Raw genomic sequence first — 19,165 nt, forward strand, 5'->3', positions numbered from 1 at the left:
GTGGGAATCAGTTACAGAATAAGACAGAAGAAAAGGTCACATTTTATATGGAAAGCCAAAACTACAAGGAGCAAATAGTATCTGCTGAGGATATCAGTATGAGCAAAAGATGTTTCTTTTCTTTTGTTTACTTTTATATAACATATATGTAAAAAATATATATAAACGCTGAATATGTACACATATATGACGTATATGTGACCAGCTTTTGGTCAAAATGAAAACTATTTTAAAATAAACATATAATTTTAGAGTGTAAGGACGAATTTGTATTGTATAAATAATAAAGTGATACAAGTAAGTATAGATTTTCATCAAGTTCAGTAACTTCTACAAAACTTTACTTTTTTTTTCCCCGTCATTGGATTTTCTCTATAAGGTTTCCTGTAAATGGTCCCATTGAAAACTAAGCAAAAACCATCAGATTGGTAGCCACCTCCAGTTTGAATGCCTGACCACCAAGCTATAACTGGGAGAGACTGGTACCAGGGGCCTGGCAATCAACAACTGACCCTTTTAGAGTCAGCCTTTGGGAGCCCTCCCCAGCCTGGACTCCATCCTCAGGTTGCTGAGGTTCTAAAAAAATAAAGGGAAAAGAGGAAGAGAATAAGAGGGAAAGTTCAGTGTATAGGTCTGAGGATGCCTCCCCTCTGGGCTGATTTAAGATCTTTAGCAATGTTAAACTCTGAAGGACAATGGTGCTCTCCATAGTCTGTAATTCAACAGCATTTTTAAAAAGTATTATTCACAAATAAATTTAAAAGTGCCTAACAATATTTTGAAATCTTCCATGATGCCTATTTTTGTTTTGGCCTTCAATGTTCTTTTACAAAGTATCAAATTCAAATTTCTATCCAAAAATAATCAAGTTCTTGGTATGAAGTTACAATTATAGGGGTGCCTCGGTGGCTCAGTTGGTTAAGATCCAACTATTGATTTTGGCTCAGGTCACGATCTCAGGGTTGTGAGACTGAGCCCCACATCAGACTCCGTGCTGGACGTGGAACCTGTTTTAGATTCTCTGTCTCTCTCTTCTTCTGCCCCTCTCCTCACTCTCTTCTTCCCTAAATGATGATGATGATGATAATAATAATAATAATAATAATAATAATAATAATAATGTTACAGTTATACAAGATGAGTGTCAGATCCACTACAAAACATAGTATGTCTACAGATAACAATAAGTTATTGTGCATTACAGATTTGTGAAGAGGGTAGAGCTCATGTTAACTGTTTTCTCCAGAAAACAAAGACAAAACCAAGATCAGAATGAAAGGACACAAGGAAACTTTTGCAACTTCCATATGTCATTTAGTCTCCACAATTTAGTGATTCGGGCATGGTTTTCATCCTCATTTCATAAGATGGGGAAGCTGACTGAGGCTTTGAGATGGTAGGCATAGATCACAGCATCTACTTAGAAACTTTTGGAAGGAAGTGAGCTTTGGAATTCAGAATTTTACTATTTATTTTATTTTAAAAGGCAGTATGATACATGAATTCTAAATTTTATAACATCAGAATAGGGTATCGGGTGATGCCAGCAGCAAAACGTAGACCCTTCACATTAAGTGGGATAAGTGAACATTATAAATAGTTCAGGTCCTCACAGGAGGGGTATTGAAGGCAGATAAACTATTAAAATCACTGGGATTTCAGAGGTTTATGGACTTGGAATTGTGCACTTAGCACACGTTGGAAGCTACCTGGATTTGATGGATTTGATGGATTTGAGTCTTGAATGCTGCCAAGCTGATTTCTGAGCTTATGCACTTGCCACTGAACCCCTCTCAGTGACTTCAGAGAAGAAGAATCCAAGGGTCTCAGTGCTTAAGTAACCCTCACCACACTTCCCACAGAGCTGACTGGTGCAGGACCTGGGATTCCAACCTATATTTGTCTGACCCCAAAATATTGACTCTACTCTCAGACCCTTCTGTTGGTTTCTTTGCATGTTGCTTGATATCTTGCCTCAATTCTGTTAAACTACTTTATTATCCTGGTTGGTCATCTGTAAATAGGTGTTATTAGTCACAAGACAACTCTGGCCCCAGATTTCCTTCCGACAACACGTAGCATGCATTAATGCTAACCCAGCCAGAATGTTATGCTAGAATATTATATAGGTATGACTTCTACAAAGCTTCTTGTAGTCAATTATATTTTGAAAAAGAGATTAAAGAATATAACACTGTATGTTAACTATACTGGTATTAAAATTTTAAAAACTTAATTTAAAAAGAGATTAAAGAACAAAAACTGAAATTGCATTACATCCACCCATATTTTAATATACAAATTAGTTTCATTCACTTAATTTTGTTATATACAAGATTCGGATTACTTCATTAAGCAGTTTCAGCCAAAAATAAACCTATAAAATGACTAAATTAATTGCAAACACCACACATCTCAGAAGCCAGTAAGTAATATAATTGGGAAAAAAATCATTATAATAGGATTATAAAATTGTTTGTCACAACTACATGTTATTTAGGGGAAAGAAACTTCACAGCATAATAGAAATTGAGAGGGTCTAATAGAAAACTTAGGATCCATCTGGGTCAAACACATGTATTGTGTGACTTTGGGCAAATCATTTATTTTTTATTTTAGTTTTCTATAGAAAATATCAACAAACACTACAGGATTTTGAGATGTTGACATTATATAAACAAGCTATAATAATTTTAAAATTCTACAACTGCATAAAATATCTGTATCTCTCTTTAGAATTTTATTATTTATCAAAAGAAATATAATAAAATTATTTAAGTTTGAAAATTTGAAGTTTTTCTACCAGCTTTTGAAGTTTGAATAAGTGTATCCATGGGAAAAACAGTCAGCATCATTTTTTAAAAGTTAAAATAGAATGAAAAGGCCACAATTGCTAACCAGATATACTCAGGAATAAAGAAAATCTGTTTTGTTTTTCCAGAAAGTATGGTCATAAGGGGAACATTATAATGATAAAGTTTAAGTTGGCATCTACTTTAAATATTACATGAATACATTTTAATACTTTTGCTTCAAAACAATAAGAAAATCTTTGTATACTTTACTTTTATCATAATGCGTTCTCATGAGTTTTTCCATTGAAATCAAGACTTTAAGAACAACCAGAGATCCTACTGATAATGAATATACTTGTAAATAAATGGTCTCACTTTATATTTCTTTAATACCTACGTAACCGTGTTACAATTTTGAAGAAACTTCTTTTGCGGCAGATGTAGAAAACTGTTGGCTAAAATTATGTGCAACGTGTACTTATTGATAAGGAAGGGACGAAATTTAACAGAGCATTTATTATGGGTAATGCACAGTATTGGTTGAATAACCCACATGATCTTCACAACCCTCCTTATGGGTATTAATAGCCCTACTTTATATAGAGGATCAGAAAAAGAAAATACCTCAGTAATGATCACACCGCTGTCTGGTGGAAGGGCTGAGATTCCAACCACGTATACAAGCCCCCATGGCCCAGTTTTTTTGCGCAGTTGACCTTTCTGTGCTTTTATTGTTCCATTAGTAAAACCTTTTTCTTCAAAGATCTCAGAATACTAGGGCTACCAAAATCTTCCAAGAATTTTAATGATTTTTATGCCTGGTCTATGTAAATTGTGTAAGATACCAGAAGATTGCAAGAGGCATTCCAGAAGAGCATCTAGTCATTTTCTCATAGAAAAAAACAAACAAACAAACAAAAAAAACGTGCAAACTATCTGCAAAAGTATAAGGGAATGAGCCAACTGAAGGACAATAAAAATAGCATCTATCTTTTTCAGAAAAGTCATCTTATCTCCCTTCATTTCCCCTTTTTTGGAGATGGAAAAAAGTAAATACTATTTGCTAGTAATATGTTCAAGGGAAGTGCACATGTATTTACCAAGAACAAAGTAGTAACATTGTCTCTACGGGTTGCCAGAAATTACTTATTTCATTGCAACCATATTGCACTCAGAGTTGCTTCATTTCTACTAAATGAACAATAAAATGGTGCTTCTAAAAAGAGTGTCTGGAGCTTGAGCAATAACACTGTAAAGCTAAAGGGACATCAGTGGGACCAGATGTTTGTAATTACATCTAAACTGCTGCAAAGGCATTGAAGGATCGGCCGAGAGAGGGGAGTAGAAACTGAGGCTGATCCACGAGCAGGAGAGCACTTCTTATAGAGTCCCATATGCTCGTTAGCAGGTCAGTACCATGAATTATACTGATCTTGAAAAAGCATGGAGACCACATCAGATCAGTGAACCGCCTTAGTGTGATTTTTAAAAAATGACATATGGTTCAACCAAAACTCTTTATTTTCATACATTTTCCCCTTCTTGAGCCGATACCCTAACCTTAATGATACCATAAACACAAGCTTCTAATTAGTTAATACTACTCCATAATTTATGCATTTAAGACAGTCTTTACAAATAAATATTTATTGGATATTTACTACGCATAGGGCTGTGTTTAAAGAGGCATAAACATGTTTAATTCTGACAACAGCCCTCTGAGATAAGTGGTGTTATTATCTGTTTACAGAGGAGAACACTGGAGTGCAGGAAGGATAAGAGACTTGGCCGAAGCTCAAGGGCGAGTAAGTAGTAGGGCTGGAATCTGGTGTCTGGTTCCCAAGCCCATGGTCAAGGTCTACAGGGCACGACCTCAAGGAAAGAACGCGAAGCAGATCTGGTAAGTCGGGCACTTTGTCGCACTATCTACAGAACTTCACACCACCCTCCCAGCCACCCTCCCGGGACTCATGACGATCTCTACAAAGGAAGAAACTGAGGGTCAGGGGAACTACTAACTTGGCGAAGGCCCACAGCTGCTCAGTGGTGGAGACTGGGCGGGACTTGGATCTTCGTGATCTCACATCTATTCACTGCCTCACTGCACCAGGCTTTGCTTTTATCCATTACATTCTCCCCAGTTTTACACTTAGTTGCATGATTGCAAGCGCCAGACTATTTTAGACTCTATAGGAAATAGTAAAAAATACATATATATAGGAAATAATCATAAGATGAAAAACAATGCTAGACATGTCTTCAACAATTACAACCTACTCAAAATGATAAAAAAAAAAAAACAACGTCTCCCTGTTTCTATCGCTGTTCCTTTATGACCTTTCAATTCTGGTTGCTCTCCTCATCACACTGTTTTTTCTGCTTTATATATCCAGATTTGTAAATATAGATATATAAGTATCTATCTATTTATCTCACATATTTCAGAGAGCACATCATCTTTCCTTGGTGTCAAATGGTTCCTACCCTGTATCTCTTTACTCATTAGTAGGAGCTACTTTCAATTTTAGGCCACACTTCGTCATCTGTTGCATTGAAGAATATGTCTAATGGGACAGCACCCTCATAGTACGGACCTTCAGTTGAGTTACTAATAAAATTTACCAACCAATCAGGACTTGATGGCATTGCTGTCAAGGGTTCATATGTTTTTTGGAAACAAATGGGGAAAGTACCTATAATAAAACTATTACTTCGCTGTTTTAGCTTGCTCTACGTTGCTTCATTTACTAATATTTCCATTGTTTCCTATTCCATTGTTATGTTTTAATCTGCTTCTTTTATGGGAAAGATAATAAAAGATTCTCCACTCGTTAATCCTGTGGGATTTTGCAAAACATCCCTTTGTCCATGTTTCACGAATCCTGACAGATATAAGGGATGCATGTCATAATATTTGTTTTTCTAATCAAAGTGAATTAATATTTCCTTTTGGTTTAAAAAACCTTTTCTGTTATCTCTTGATAAGAAGGGAACATGTTAAACCAAGTATATTGTTTCCAGATTTTTCTGACCTTCTTTGTCCCTAACTCAGCCATTAATTCCTTCCCCTCCTCGCAAATCCTTCCATGTTACCCTCTGGAACTGTCACCTGCAAAGCCCCCCATATCTTCTCTATTCATAGACCGACTTCTGGTTTGCCTCTGAAGATACTAGTTTTGCAGTTTGGGCTATTTTCTCACCATCTCATCAACTTTATGGTCACGAACTTAAATTGGCATTCCTTTTGTTCCCCATTAAAGCTCCCTTATACCTACTTATCTTTTTGAAGCACAAACTATCACAGTGTGATATCACACTTTTTAATATCACAAACTATCACACTGACCATCTTGTTAATGCCTGCAGACATCCTGTTCACTTCTCCTCTTTCACTGAGGACTCTGGCACCAGGCTCATACCTTCTTTTGGCCCAGAGGCTGATAATTATCTAATGACAATATTCATCCTAATGATCCGTCATCACCATGGCTTCCTCTGTCCAATGTTCTTCTCTTTATCCCCGATGCTCTTCTCTCCTCTTCCACTTCAGCTATCTACCTCAGAGTCACAGCTTGGACCTGCTATCATCTCTAATGAATGCACTTCCACAACCATCTTTATCATTCAATCATGCCCATGACAGTCATCTTTAAGCCACTCTTGGACATGCCATTCCTTTGCCTCTCTCTATGTTCTTCACTTCTCTGCTTATCAAGCTGATAATCAATAGGTTTTTAAAAATGTCACCAACATACTTTCTAGTGTCCCTGCCTCACTATTTGTCTCATTGCACGTGGATGGCATAGAACTACAGGTCTGAATGAAACAATGCGCATCTGAGTTCTCTATGGCTTCCCCAGAGAAGAAGTGCTGCTTGAGAATTCATAGTAGGTCAGATTCGTTCCATTATAAATTAATGATTACCAAACTCAAAAATACCCTGAAATACCCTCTGTGAACCTTACTCTGTCTCTCTGAAAACTTTCTCTCCAATCTGCCCCAACCATTTCAAAACTTCAAATCTCATCAAACCTCTGATAACCTCCTACCTCTCCAAATTCCTCATATTCAGAAATGATCTCACCTCCTACTTAAAAAAAAAAAAAACAACTAGAAATCTCAGATAGAGATTTCTTCATCTTCTCAAACCACCCCCCTCCCTGACATTCACAACACCAATGACACAAACCAACCTGCAAATACACCTACCCCTTCTGTCATCTTCCTATTAAAACGAAGAAACTGTACTTTTGTCTCGAAGGCCATTCTCCCTACTGATGCTACAGTTTTCATTCCCTCCTGCCTTCCAGAAACCATAACCTAAATGATTTATTTGTTGACTTTTATATTTAGCCTCTTCGTCTCACCTGAAGTCTTCCCATCATCCTTTAAACATGTACAAGTCTGTGTGATGATAAAAAGAAAATATATCTAAGTTTTTTGTTTTTTGTTTTTTAACATACAACTGGTCCTGTGTTCTCCTCCAGGTAAGGCTCTCTTCTCTTCACAAACTTCCCAAAGGAGTTGTCTGTTCCCACAGTCTTCATTTTCTGACCTCTCACTCTCCAGGTCATGCCAATCAGGCTTCCCTCCTCGCACTCCACTGAAATAGCTCTTGGTAAGGTCATTGCTGACATTTGAACCATCAAATACAATAGACACTTTTCATTCTTATCTGCCCTCTCACCAATATTCTATAATGCCAACCTCAACGCTCCTTTCGAAGCACTCCCATTTAGAAACTTCCACGTCACAACCTAGTTGTTATAACTCCAGCTGCTCCTTCTCTGCCTCCCTTTACAGGGCCATCCTTCACTACCTGGCTATTAAAATTTATAATTTCCCAGACCGTATTCTAGGCCATCCATTTTTCTCATTTTATCCCTTCTCACAGGGAAAATCATTCATGCTCACAGACTCAATGGCATACTAATATATATCTCTAACTCAGACCACTCTTTGGTGGCAAATCTTTTATTCAAAGTCCACTGACATCTTATTTTAGATATTCAAAAGGCTCTCAAATTCATAATAGCCAACATGAATTTTACTATCTTCCCCGCACTCTACCCAAACCCACTCTGTTCCAGTGTTTTCTAATAATAGGAACACATTCATCAAATTCTGCTAGCTGGAAGGCTAGGGTGGTTTTGCATCTTTCTCGTCTCTCATTCCACATTTAGCCCTTGGCAGCCTGAATCCTGCCAAGTTGATTCTATAGATTTCATACACATTCACTTCTTTCCACCTTTAAACACCATCTCCCATGAATTCCAGTCTGTGCTTTTATCATCTTTTTCCTGAGACACCAAAATAGCCTTCCAGGTAGTCTATCCACAACTAATTCTTGTCCCACAGCACTTTCTATACTGCAGGTGGAGCTTTTTAAAATGCAAGGATAATGTAATGTCACCTAATTGCTTAAAATGTTTTAGCCTCTTAGGATAAAAAGAAAGCTCATCAACCTAGCCTACGCTGCCCAGTATGGTCCTGCCCCATCTCTCCAGCTGCATCCTGTAGGTCGGCCAGCTCTTTCTGCTCCAATCTCACTGGCCTCCTAGGTCTTCACACACACCATAATCTTTGTTACCATGGGTGCTTACAGGCAGTTTCCTTAGCCTGGGGCACACTTTCCTCCCTTCTTGATTCAACTAGCTCTTGCCCTTCGGGTCCCACACAGCTGTTGCTTCTTCCAAGCAGCCTTCCTTTATAATTATGTACACTTTTATACAATTACCACTCCTCTCTAGCATCCATCATAATTGCAATTTCACATTTTGTGCATGTTTGGTTAGTTAATTAATGGCCATTTCTCTATGTGGACCATGAAGTCAAGAATCCCATATAGGCAATGTCTAGTATAGGGTTGACAATAGTAGGTATTCAATAAATATTTGTGGAATAATATTAAATATAAATATAAATAATATCAATCATCAGGCTGGTAAATTTGTGGTAAATTAAATAACACCATGATGCAAATCAAACAGTACTATGGGACAAAAATCTAAAAGTTCCAAGAGGATAAACTAAAAGTTCATTAGAGTTTTGTTAGCAGAATTAGAAAGTGACTGCCTTAATTAGGTTTTAGGTTCTCTCTAGTTTTCCATTTCTCTTCCAACTTAATTGAGAAATGACTAATTTAACAAATCAAGGAAAAGCTGTCTTTTGTAGACAAAAGACCACAGAAGTGGAAAGTTGCAACTTCAAATTCTAAATCTCTCACTGATTGCCAAGGCCCTGGGAAAAAGAGTTTCTCTTTTACTGGTTCAGAAAATAGAACTATTCATTTACAATCCCACCTTGGCAAAGTACCATCTGTGCCTCTGGTATCACAAAATAGAAGCTCCTCTGGCAAGAGAAAGCACAGACCAAGACTCCCTCAATAGCATCACCTCCTCATACTGCCTCTGACAGCAGACATGCAAAAAAAATTGGTGGGGTTATAAGATCATGTCATTAGATAAAATTAATAAAATCATAACTTTGCATGATTCTTTATAAGCTTTGCAGACTCAATCACTTTTTATTTACCATATTTATAGAGAGAGAGCATGAGCGAGGGGAGGAGGGACAGAGGGAGATGGAGAGAGAGAATCTCAAGCAGACTCCAGGCTGAGTGCAGAGCCTAATGCAGGACTCAGTTCCCATGATCCTGAGATCATGACCTGAGCTGAAATCAAGAGTTGGATGCTCAACTGGCATCCCATTTACCTGTCTTTTTTTTTTTAAGATTTTTATTCATTTATTCATGAGAGATACAGAGAGTGAGGCAGAGACACAGGCAGAGGGAGAGGCAGGCTCCATGCAGGGAGCCCGACGTGGGACTCGATCCAGTGATCCTGGGATCACTACCTGAGCCAAAGGCAGATGCTCAACCACTGAGCCACCTAGGAGTCCCCCATTTACCCTGTCTTTTAACCATGTTCTCAACTTTGAATTCTTAGATACAAATCATTTGTTGTTTGATTTCTAGGTTGGGAGTCGAAAGGACTATGTAGCTGTATGGATTAGTGGTTTGCAATTCTTATCATGAACATCTACTCTGTGCATTGGATCACATGGTTCTTGTTTTATCACAAAGAAGGCTCATTCCTTCTCTGTTGAGTTTCCATTCTAAAAGTCACCTGCCTTATCATTATTTCTACTCTCTGCAACAAGCATACACTATTGGGAAAATGCAGACATAATCACTAAAAACGCACTACCATCTATTTATTTGCCAATTATTCAAACAGTAAGGCAAAGAAAGAAAGGTGCTGTATCTTAAGCCAGCTATTTGAGGTATGGAGGTCATAGATGGCATTGAGAACATGATAAAACTTGTGACTCCTTCCTCCAGGAAAATATACTTCACAAAGAATTTTAAACATACGGTGATTTGTAGTGCCTGGAATTCCATTCATGGATCTGGGTGGAGAAAACCCGCTATAAACTGTGGACTCTATGACCATTACCACTCATACCTCTCCTCCCCTTCACCTGCTGTTGAATTCATTATGCTGTGAACACATATGGTCTCACTTTATTTTCTTTAGTCTTAATGCCACTCACTTATGAAATAGGTAGACTTTTAGGCCACCACGGAGTAAGGGAAGGGATGAAGAATTTCCTTCACATCTCCATATTAACTTAGTTCTCCAGAGGTATTCTGGTGTCCAAAGCTTGTGTCATAAAAACATTATAATGCTAATTGCTTTGCCACCTGCTTAGTATAGAAGATCTCACAGCTATCCAGCAAGGAAGGTTTATTGCTCTCACATTAGAGATGCAGAAACTGAGTATCAGAGAATTTAAAATAAGTTGGCCTGGATCAGCTATAGATAATAATCTGCACTCAAATCTAATAAATTCTAAACACTCTGCTCTGATCACTTTTGAATTTTGTCTAATAAAAGACAAAGATTTAAGTAGAGATTTAAGAGACTATTACTTTTCAAATTTTACAGCAAAAGCAATTTCCCAACCAAATGCAGGTTATGATCAAATGTAAACTATGATTGTTGTTTCGAAAACCATATCAGTGGTCATTAGTCTTAGATGATTAACTAAGTCAATAATTTTCCATCCTGATTCAACTATTTTATCATTATCACTGCAAGAGCATAAACATTTACAAAGTAGAATGATCAGAAGAGATAATTAAAGTATGTTGAAATAATATAACCTAGAGAAAACGAATGATAAGGATGATCAAATTTAAAAAAAAAGGATGATTAAAAAATGTCAAGCCTTCAGGAAAATTGTATTTCAACTTTTTATATTTAATGAAATATAGTCAATGTGCTTTTAACCAAAAGTACATTTAAAATTGAGTTATTTAAAAAATTGGCAATAGAAATTGAGAGAAAATTAATATATTCCTTTTCTATAGAAATTTAAAATTTATAAAATCCTTTTTAGTTCATATATGTCTTAATTCAATTATAATTGACATACATTATATTAGTTTCAGGAGTATAACAGTGATTCAATATTTTTATACGTTACTAAATGATCACCTTGATAATCTAGTTACCCTCTGCCACCATACCAGGTTATTACAATACTAATAACTATATTCTCTATGTTGTACATTACATCCCCATGATTTATTTATTTTATAACTGGCAGCTTATACCTCTTAATCCCCTCATCAAGTTCACCAGTTCCCCACCGCACCCTCCCCTCTGGCAATCATCAGTTTGTTTTCTGTACCCATGTTGGTTGGTTGGTTGGTTTCGTTTTGTTTTTCAGATTTCACATATAATGAAATAACATGGTATTTGTCTTTCTCTATTTTTCCCTTGTGGTTTTATATTGATAATGTATTTCTTTTATATGAATTCACAAATTCAAATATATAATATATATTAAAGTATAAATGTATAATAAAAGTGTTTGTGTGTATATATATAAATAAGGTTCTATGCCCAATATTTTATTTTGTTATTTTATTTTATTTTTACATTTTGGAGGGGGGGCATGGAAGAGGGAGAGAGAGACTCCTAAGCAGGCTCCATGGCCAGGACAAAGCTCAACAGGCTCGCTCTTACAACCCTGAGATCATGACCTGAGCTGAAATCGAGTCAGATGCTTAAACTACTGAGCCACCCAAGCACCCTCTATGCCTAATTTTTCAAAATTAAGTTTCCATACAGGTCCTTCTTGGAGAAAAGCATTATTTTTCCATTAAGGACAGTCTTCCCTGTGAGCTATGAGATGCTGTATTCTCATTCTACGTTTCTTTGCTCTTCGTTGCTCAGGAATTCCCACTGATAACTTCTCTGCTGTATTGATAACACTTTTTCTTTTCCAGTCATTCTACAGGATCATTTATTGAATTATAAATATGTTCACAGTAGGATCTAAAGGCTGTGTGATTGGTACAATGAACACTTGTCCTAAATTAGGTGTTAAGAGGCTGAAACTTGTATGAGAAAAAGTAACATTTGACCCGCTATTATTTTTGGTACTATATGCTCTCAGTATCTGTGTATTTGGACGTACTTCTCTTTTTCTACTTTTTAACAATACTGAACCTTACTTTGTTCACTCTCATTTGTCATGGGGAGCAGCTGTTAATCCAACCTAGAGGTTTTATCCCTCAAAAAAGGTCCCATAGTATTTATTTGTATGATACCTTTCTCTTATATAGGAATTTACCATTAATAAATTATCTTTGAATACAATCCATCTTTTCTCAGCTTATAAACTATTAGTTCTAAAATCTGGAATGAATATAAATGGTTACGCAGAATTTCATATTTATAAAATGATTGATCATTTAAGTTAATTATTCTTCACCAAAATATTTTTCTCTTAAGGTTTGGTCACTGATTTTAATATTTCAATGGGATAATAATATAGGTCAGTTCCTGGCGATCCATCTTTCACCTCTTCCTGTATGAACGGAGGCTTCATTAAAGCTGATTATGCATGGCTATCCAGACATTGAGTGTACTGTCCTATGTCCCTCCAGTGGAGATGATGGCAGTGCATTGGCTATTATATAAAAGTGAACACTTTTGTAAAACTATCCTCAGTGAATGAGGATAGGAAGTATATGTTTTGGCCTTTGGTTGTCATGAAACTTTCACAGATATCAAATACTGATAAATAGCCAAAAGGTTTTATGAGATGTTCAAAATAGCTGATGGAATGTTTTATTCTCTAGCTGATTTATTACCATACCTTGTTTAATTTCTGTAATTTATTGTCTAGTAATGTAACAACGCTGTAGTGCAATTTGCAATTTTTAGTGCAATCTGGCACTTGCAATTTACTTGCACATTATGAATCCAACAGTTGTAAACACGTCTCTGAAGGGTAACTGTCTAACAAGCATCAATGAAGACATTTCTTCTTTCTTGGGTTTAGGAAAAAAGGCAATATAAAGAAAAATAATCACAATTAATTATATAAAAACTTCACTTTAGAAATTTTACTTTTTGATTGCCCTTCTTGATGGAAGACTTAAAAACATTTCATAAAATAATCACTCAAAGTTATAGTTGCAAAAACAAGTACCCTAAAATTGCACATAAACATGCATTTCATTGACTATATTCATTCAAGTGGTATTTATAGATTTAACAAATATTTGAGATCCTAAGTGTGTTGTATTAGGCACTAGGATACAAAATTTAGCAAAACCAACATACACCCTCTTTCATAGAGTTCATAGGGGAAACAGACAAATATAAACAAATAAACATATTGATTAAATCATCAGAAAACATAATAGGTGCTATGGGGAAACAATAGGTGTTGGAGAGAATAACAAGACTTACTTTCCAAAGGCTACAAGGCTGTTATGATATTTATGCTTAGCTCCATAAGTCCACGGATAATTCTGGGAGCAGCTAAGAAGTGCGTGGAGCTGTTCCCAACAGAGATAACAACATGATCAAAGGAGGCACAACAGAAAAATAATATTAGTGAGTCTAACTTATAAATGACAACATTGAGGTATTTCTCACAATTCCCATAAAGAAAAACTGGGTAAAATTTATGAGCTCCTCACCTTTATCTCTGCAGAACTAATGACTACAAAATATGTTTTACAGTTGAAGATTATGTAAACTTATGTGCCTTGTGCATATAGAAAATACGAACATTTTCATTTTTAGAATCGGAAAGGGAACCAGTAATAAAAACATCTCTTTTTTGCTGCCATTCCCAATGGAAACTAAAAGCATTCATATTATATTCATTCTTATATCAGCTCTGAGAGGCAGATCGTAAGGAATGTCACCTTATATTCATTCAGCTTAGACTGAATATAAGATCTGCGCTGGCATAGAACTGTTAACTTATGAACCTCTTCTGGGAATACTGATGCTTTACGGAGCTTCAATTGTCTTTCAATAACCAGATTTTTGATCAATATATTGACTTTTTCTCCATTGGATTAGAAAAGCCTTGGGGAGAAAGAAGTAGCTATTTTAGGGATCAAAACCTAACTGGAGATTACAACACATGACACTTTTATAAGGGATTATTCTAATCAGTCACATTATAAAAAACATGAACTGAGGTCAAATAATGTCTTTGTAATACCTGGATTAAATTTATATTTTAACTGACATGATTTATCAATCCACCGAATAAATATGTCGGTTAAAATAGTGATTAGTGGGGCATCTGGGTGGCTCAGCAGTTGAGTATCTGCCTTTGGCTCAGGTCGTGATCCCTGGGTCCTGGAATCCAGTCCTGCATCAGGCTACTTGCAGGGAGCCTGCTTCTCCCTCTGCCTGTGTCTCTGTTTCTCTCTCTGTGTTTCCCATTAATAAATAAATAAATAAAATCTTTTTAAAAATTAAATAAAATAGTGATTAGTGAATTATTTCTATCATTGAATTAAATGTTTCCTTTTAGACTGTAAGTTCCTTGAAGAGGCTTGACAAAAGCAGAGCGTCCCTCAGCTTAGTCCAATGCTTGCCACATGATTAGCATTCAGTAAGGCACAGCTGAACAGAGAAACTCCTTTCTACTACTTACGGCCAATGATATGTATCATGGATCTACTTCAGGGACGCTTCCTAAGCTACAAGTAATATTGTGCATTCTACGTGCCCTATGCATACATGGAATCCATTTTGCAATTTTGCAAACTTGAAACTGAATGGACCATACAATTAGACATGTTGCCAATGAAAATAAGACCTTTGTCTGTCTTGCTTGGGGATTTAAACCAATACAGCTAAACAAGCACAAATCTAGATGAGACTCAGGCTCTGGTGTAAGTTGTTTATGGGAATGCATGCCACTGGTGTGGATTCAGAGGATCTGAGATGAGGCACGACTATGTGTGTTCTAACCCACCAAACACCCACACATGTGCACCTACACACATGCACACCCTCACACACACACCCACAGAGACTCCTCTGGTGATCCTGCGATCCATCATAATTGACAACTTTTGCTTTCAGTTTACTTTTTAAATGTCCCCGTTTCTTTAAGATTTGTCTTAACTTTACAGAAGCATCTTGAATGATACTAGAAGACTGAAATGAAGTATGAGAAATAATTGAATCTTATATTCATCTGGTCCTCCTACTTGCTTTTACATTTTATATCATTCTTATTTTTCTCATTTTTCAATAAAATCGAATGCCTCAGCTATTACAGAATTTCATCCTGTGGTTATTTTTCTTACATAAACAAGACTTTTAAGTAATGCAGCTGAATGGAGGCACATTTCAAGGGATTAAAATGAGTATTTTTATGAAAGTAAGGTAAAAACATTTTTATTGAGATGTAAGTAAAACTGATGTTGAGAGAGAGAGGGATAAGGGGGTATTTACATTAAAAATAGGAAAAGTAAGTATTCAGTTTTTATACACAGAAGTCCTCAAAAACAACTCACAAGGAAAAAAATAATTTGCTGTGGATAATAAAATTCCATTTTAATTTCTCTCTTAGCCCTGAACACCACTGTTCACTGTTCATAACTCTTCTGGTTATGTGAATCTGTGTTATATACTAAGAAGAAATTTGTTAAAAAAACAAGTGCTATGGGTTCTAGATTTTTTGACAAATAAATTCAACAAAGACATTCATAATTTCTACATCTTGAATTTCCTGTTAAGCAAAAGCAGAAGACCATCTTTGTCAGTCCCAGACAGGGAGTATCCAGCTACTTGTGCATGACTGAAGAACAAAAAACATGGGTTTCTCATCCCAATAGTCTTTTCAAATGAACACACAGGGTCAGGACAGATGGAAAAAAAACCCAAAGAACAAAGAGTTTAGGAAGGGGCACCTCACCGGCCAGGCCGACCAGCTGAATCAACTCTGGAGTGTGGGGTGCTGGATAGCACAACCAGAACCCTTTCACACCCCAAAAAAGCAAGAGGAAAGAGCACTTGAAAGGGAAGATATATTTTTTAAATCTGCATTTCTGACCATTCCATGCATATTTCCTCACCCAGGACCTGTCTGTGGTGGATTTCCAAAGAATTTACTTTACTCAGAGATGCTCAAAACAGTTCATGAGACACCATCATATTCTGAAAATAAATGATAAAAAATTTTTCCATCCTTACTCTGCAATATAAAGGCAGAGAAGACCAGAGGGCCTGTTTTAGCTAGTATAAAAACCCAAATTTAAGGAATTTGAATGTCATCTCATAGACCCTACTATAGACACTCTGTGTCACGAGCATATTTGTCACACACGCACACACACACACACACCAATATCAAAAACCCAAACTTCCATCTCTGGAAACACTCTTTCAAATGCCAGCATTACTTTAGGAAATGCACACTTATATTATGAATTTAAAAGTTTCCTCAGAGGTCTGGACTGAAGAGAATGGGAATAGCTATGTTTGTGTGTAAATTAATTAAGATAAACAATTGGACCACAGGCCCCCCTACACACAGGAGATAACCTTCTCGCCTGTTCTGGCGTCTGCCGGGTTCATAACTTGGCCTTGCCTGACTTCCTAATTTTCTGAAACTACTTTTCAAATAGCAGCTAGATTGTACCTGGTCAGTCCAATTTTGGGTTTCGTTTCTAAAATACAGTGTTTGTAGCCTGGAGCAATGGAGAGTGTCAGGATTTTGTGGGTAAATCCAATTTGTAAACATATTAATTAGAGCCTTCAAAAGCTTAGTTCAAAATATGTGAGAATTCCAGGAATGGAGTTCGTTTTATAGTTGGCTCCAGGTTCTTACCTGCTTTAGTTAATATTTGGAAGCTAACTGCAGACTAGATGTAACAATGTCTGATAAATTCAAAAGTTTTCATAGATTATCTAAAAATGTTTTTCCTTCTTTTTTTCTGCTTATCGTTAATACATATATTTTTATCTGCAATCATAACAAATGGATGGGTCAAGTTGGCCTAAAGGAGTTGGGCTATACCTGAAACAAAGAAAGTTCGGAGGGGAGAGGCAGGGAAGGTTGGAGTTGTCAGAGAAGTGGCACAGAAGCCAGAGCTGGAAGGATGCTGAGGACCCTGGGTTGCTCACCCAGCCTCTATCCCTGTAGCCTTCCAGATTTACAAAGCTGAAAACAGCTTTTCCCCGATTCCCTTGCAGCTAGGGTTCTCATGCAAATTAGGTCCATGGATTACACATTGTCCTGAGATTTAGAGAAGTTGAAATGAGGTCTTCTTTCTGGTGCCTGTGAGCCAATTGCTGCCTTCTTTCAATCAGGGGTTGTGAAAATGTTAAGCTTCCTCAGCAGCAGTAAAGCATCTGCTATTCATTTTGTAGATGCAGAGAGACAGTTGTGATAGTGGGTGGGGGTTCTTGTTCCAGCGTTGTCTAGGACAAATAGCGGTCTCAGACTTAGCACTCTTCTCAGTGAGCCCAAGAGTAGATAGTTCTAGGAGGATTTCCAAGAAGCTCAGCTGAAAAATACTTCAGCCTTTCCAACAGCTTAATGCCTGTCTTAGTTGGCCTCCCAGAGTAGTTTTGTTTCCCATACTGAACCCTGACTGATAAAGGGAATGAAAGCCAGATAGCTCTCAACTGAGTTTTCTGTTCTTAGAACCAACGGATGTTTCTAGGCACAGCACCCAGAGGTGCTGCTAGCTTAAAACCAAGTCTCAAGTCCAAAGTCAGGTATTTACTAAATCCCAATCCAAACAGAAATAAAGGAAAATAAAATGCCAAACTGCCAGATGACAGGTTTCAGGGAAAAAGGGAACTTGAAAGCTGATCCATAAACACAATGAAAGGCAACAGAAAATGGTCTGAAGGAATTTGTAAGCTGGAATTCATCATTCCTGTGGGTTTTTTGTTTGTTTTTTGTTTTGTTTTGTTTTGACTTTAGTTTGGTTTTGTAGTTTATGTGGCAAGAGTTTGAACCACTTAAGGAATTCATGTTAATAAACACAGAGGCTCTCTCTCTGTGTCTCTCATGAATAAATAAATAAAATCTTAAAAATAAATAAATAAATACATACACACACACATACATACATACATAGGCTGAGGGTGAGGGTCCTCATTTACACACCACACTAACAAGCTTGCAGCATGTGAGAGACAATACTGAGCCCCTGATGGTTTTAGAGCAATAGGTTCCTTTTATGCTTTGGAAAGATAACGTTCAAGCAAAGTTCAAAACAGATTAGACACAGTATGATCTGGAAGGAAAAGACAAATTATGAGACCAATGAAATATTACAGGGCAGATAAAAGCACAAACTGAGGAAAGGACAATTGAAAAGACATATCTGAGGTAGATTTATCAAGACACTTTCTAAGGGATTGGAGGTACACGACAGGAAAAAATGTACTTTCTAATTTGGGCAAGTGGATAAATGTAATGCTTTTCATAAAGATATTAGAATGGTACAAAATTCAGGAAAATGAAGAGTTTAGGCAGGAAGTCAGGATTACGGGATTTCAGTACTGGTTTTGTCCTTGATAAATTGTGTGACCCTGAATCAACCCCTTAATCTTCAAGCTCTTGTGTGTGTAATGGAGGCAATAATATCTGTCCTCCACAATACACATAATTGATGTGAGAATAAAATGAGCTAATGTGACAGTGACGTGAAAAATTAAGTAGTTTTCTGATTTTTATTATAACTCATTTGGCAAAACTAGAAAGTTGTAGCAAAAAGCTCCCCACACTTGAAAAATTTGATTTAAGTTCCTTCATCTAGCTCAGTTGAACGCTTGATCCAAAATGACATTTATGATTTTTGCCTGAGACCGGTGATCTGGGCTACTTTCATACGAAACAAGAATAACATGACACGGAGCATGGTATTTTATTTAGAAAGACAACTGAATAAAGTGCACGTAATTCAGAGACTTTTATGGAAATGGAGACAATTGCTGGGGAACAGTGTGTTTCAGTGTGCCCACCCTTGTGTAATATCAGTCAAAACTCCCCTGAGGCGATTAGAAGGAAAACAC

The 19,165-nt window shown here is 36.7% G+C and overlaps 1 protein-coding gene across 4 annotated transcripts in view; it reads right to left on the reverse strand.

Annotated features, from left to right (window-relative positions):
* The window catches only part of MARCHF1 (membrane associated ring-CH-type finger 1), an 800,751-nt gene that overhangs the window by 246,383 nt on the left and 535,203 nt on the right, over positions 1 to 19,165 (reverse strand). The gene's annotated exons all lie outside the window — the stretch shown is intronic.

Source organism: Canis aureus, chromosome 13 (genome assembly GCF_053574225.1).
Source record: "Canis aureus isolate CA01 chromosome 13, VMU_Caureus_v.1.0, whole genome shotgun sequence".
Classification (NCBI taxonomy): Eukaryota; Metazoa; Chordata; class Mammalia; order Carnivora; family Canidae; genus Canis; species Canis aureus.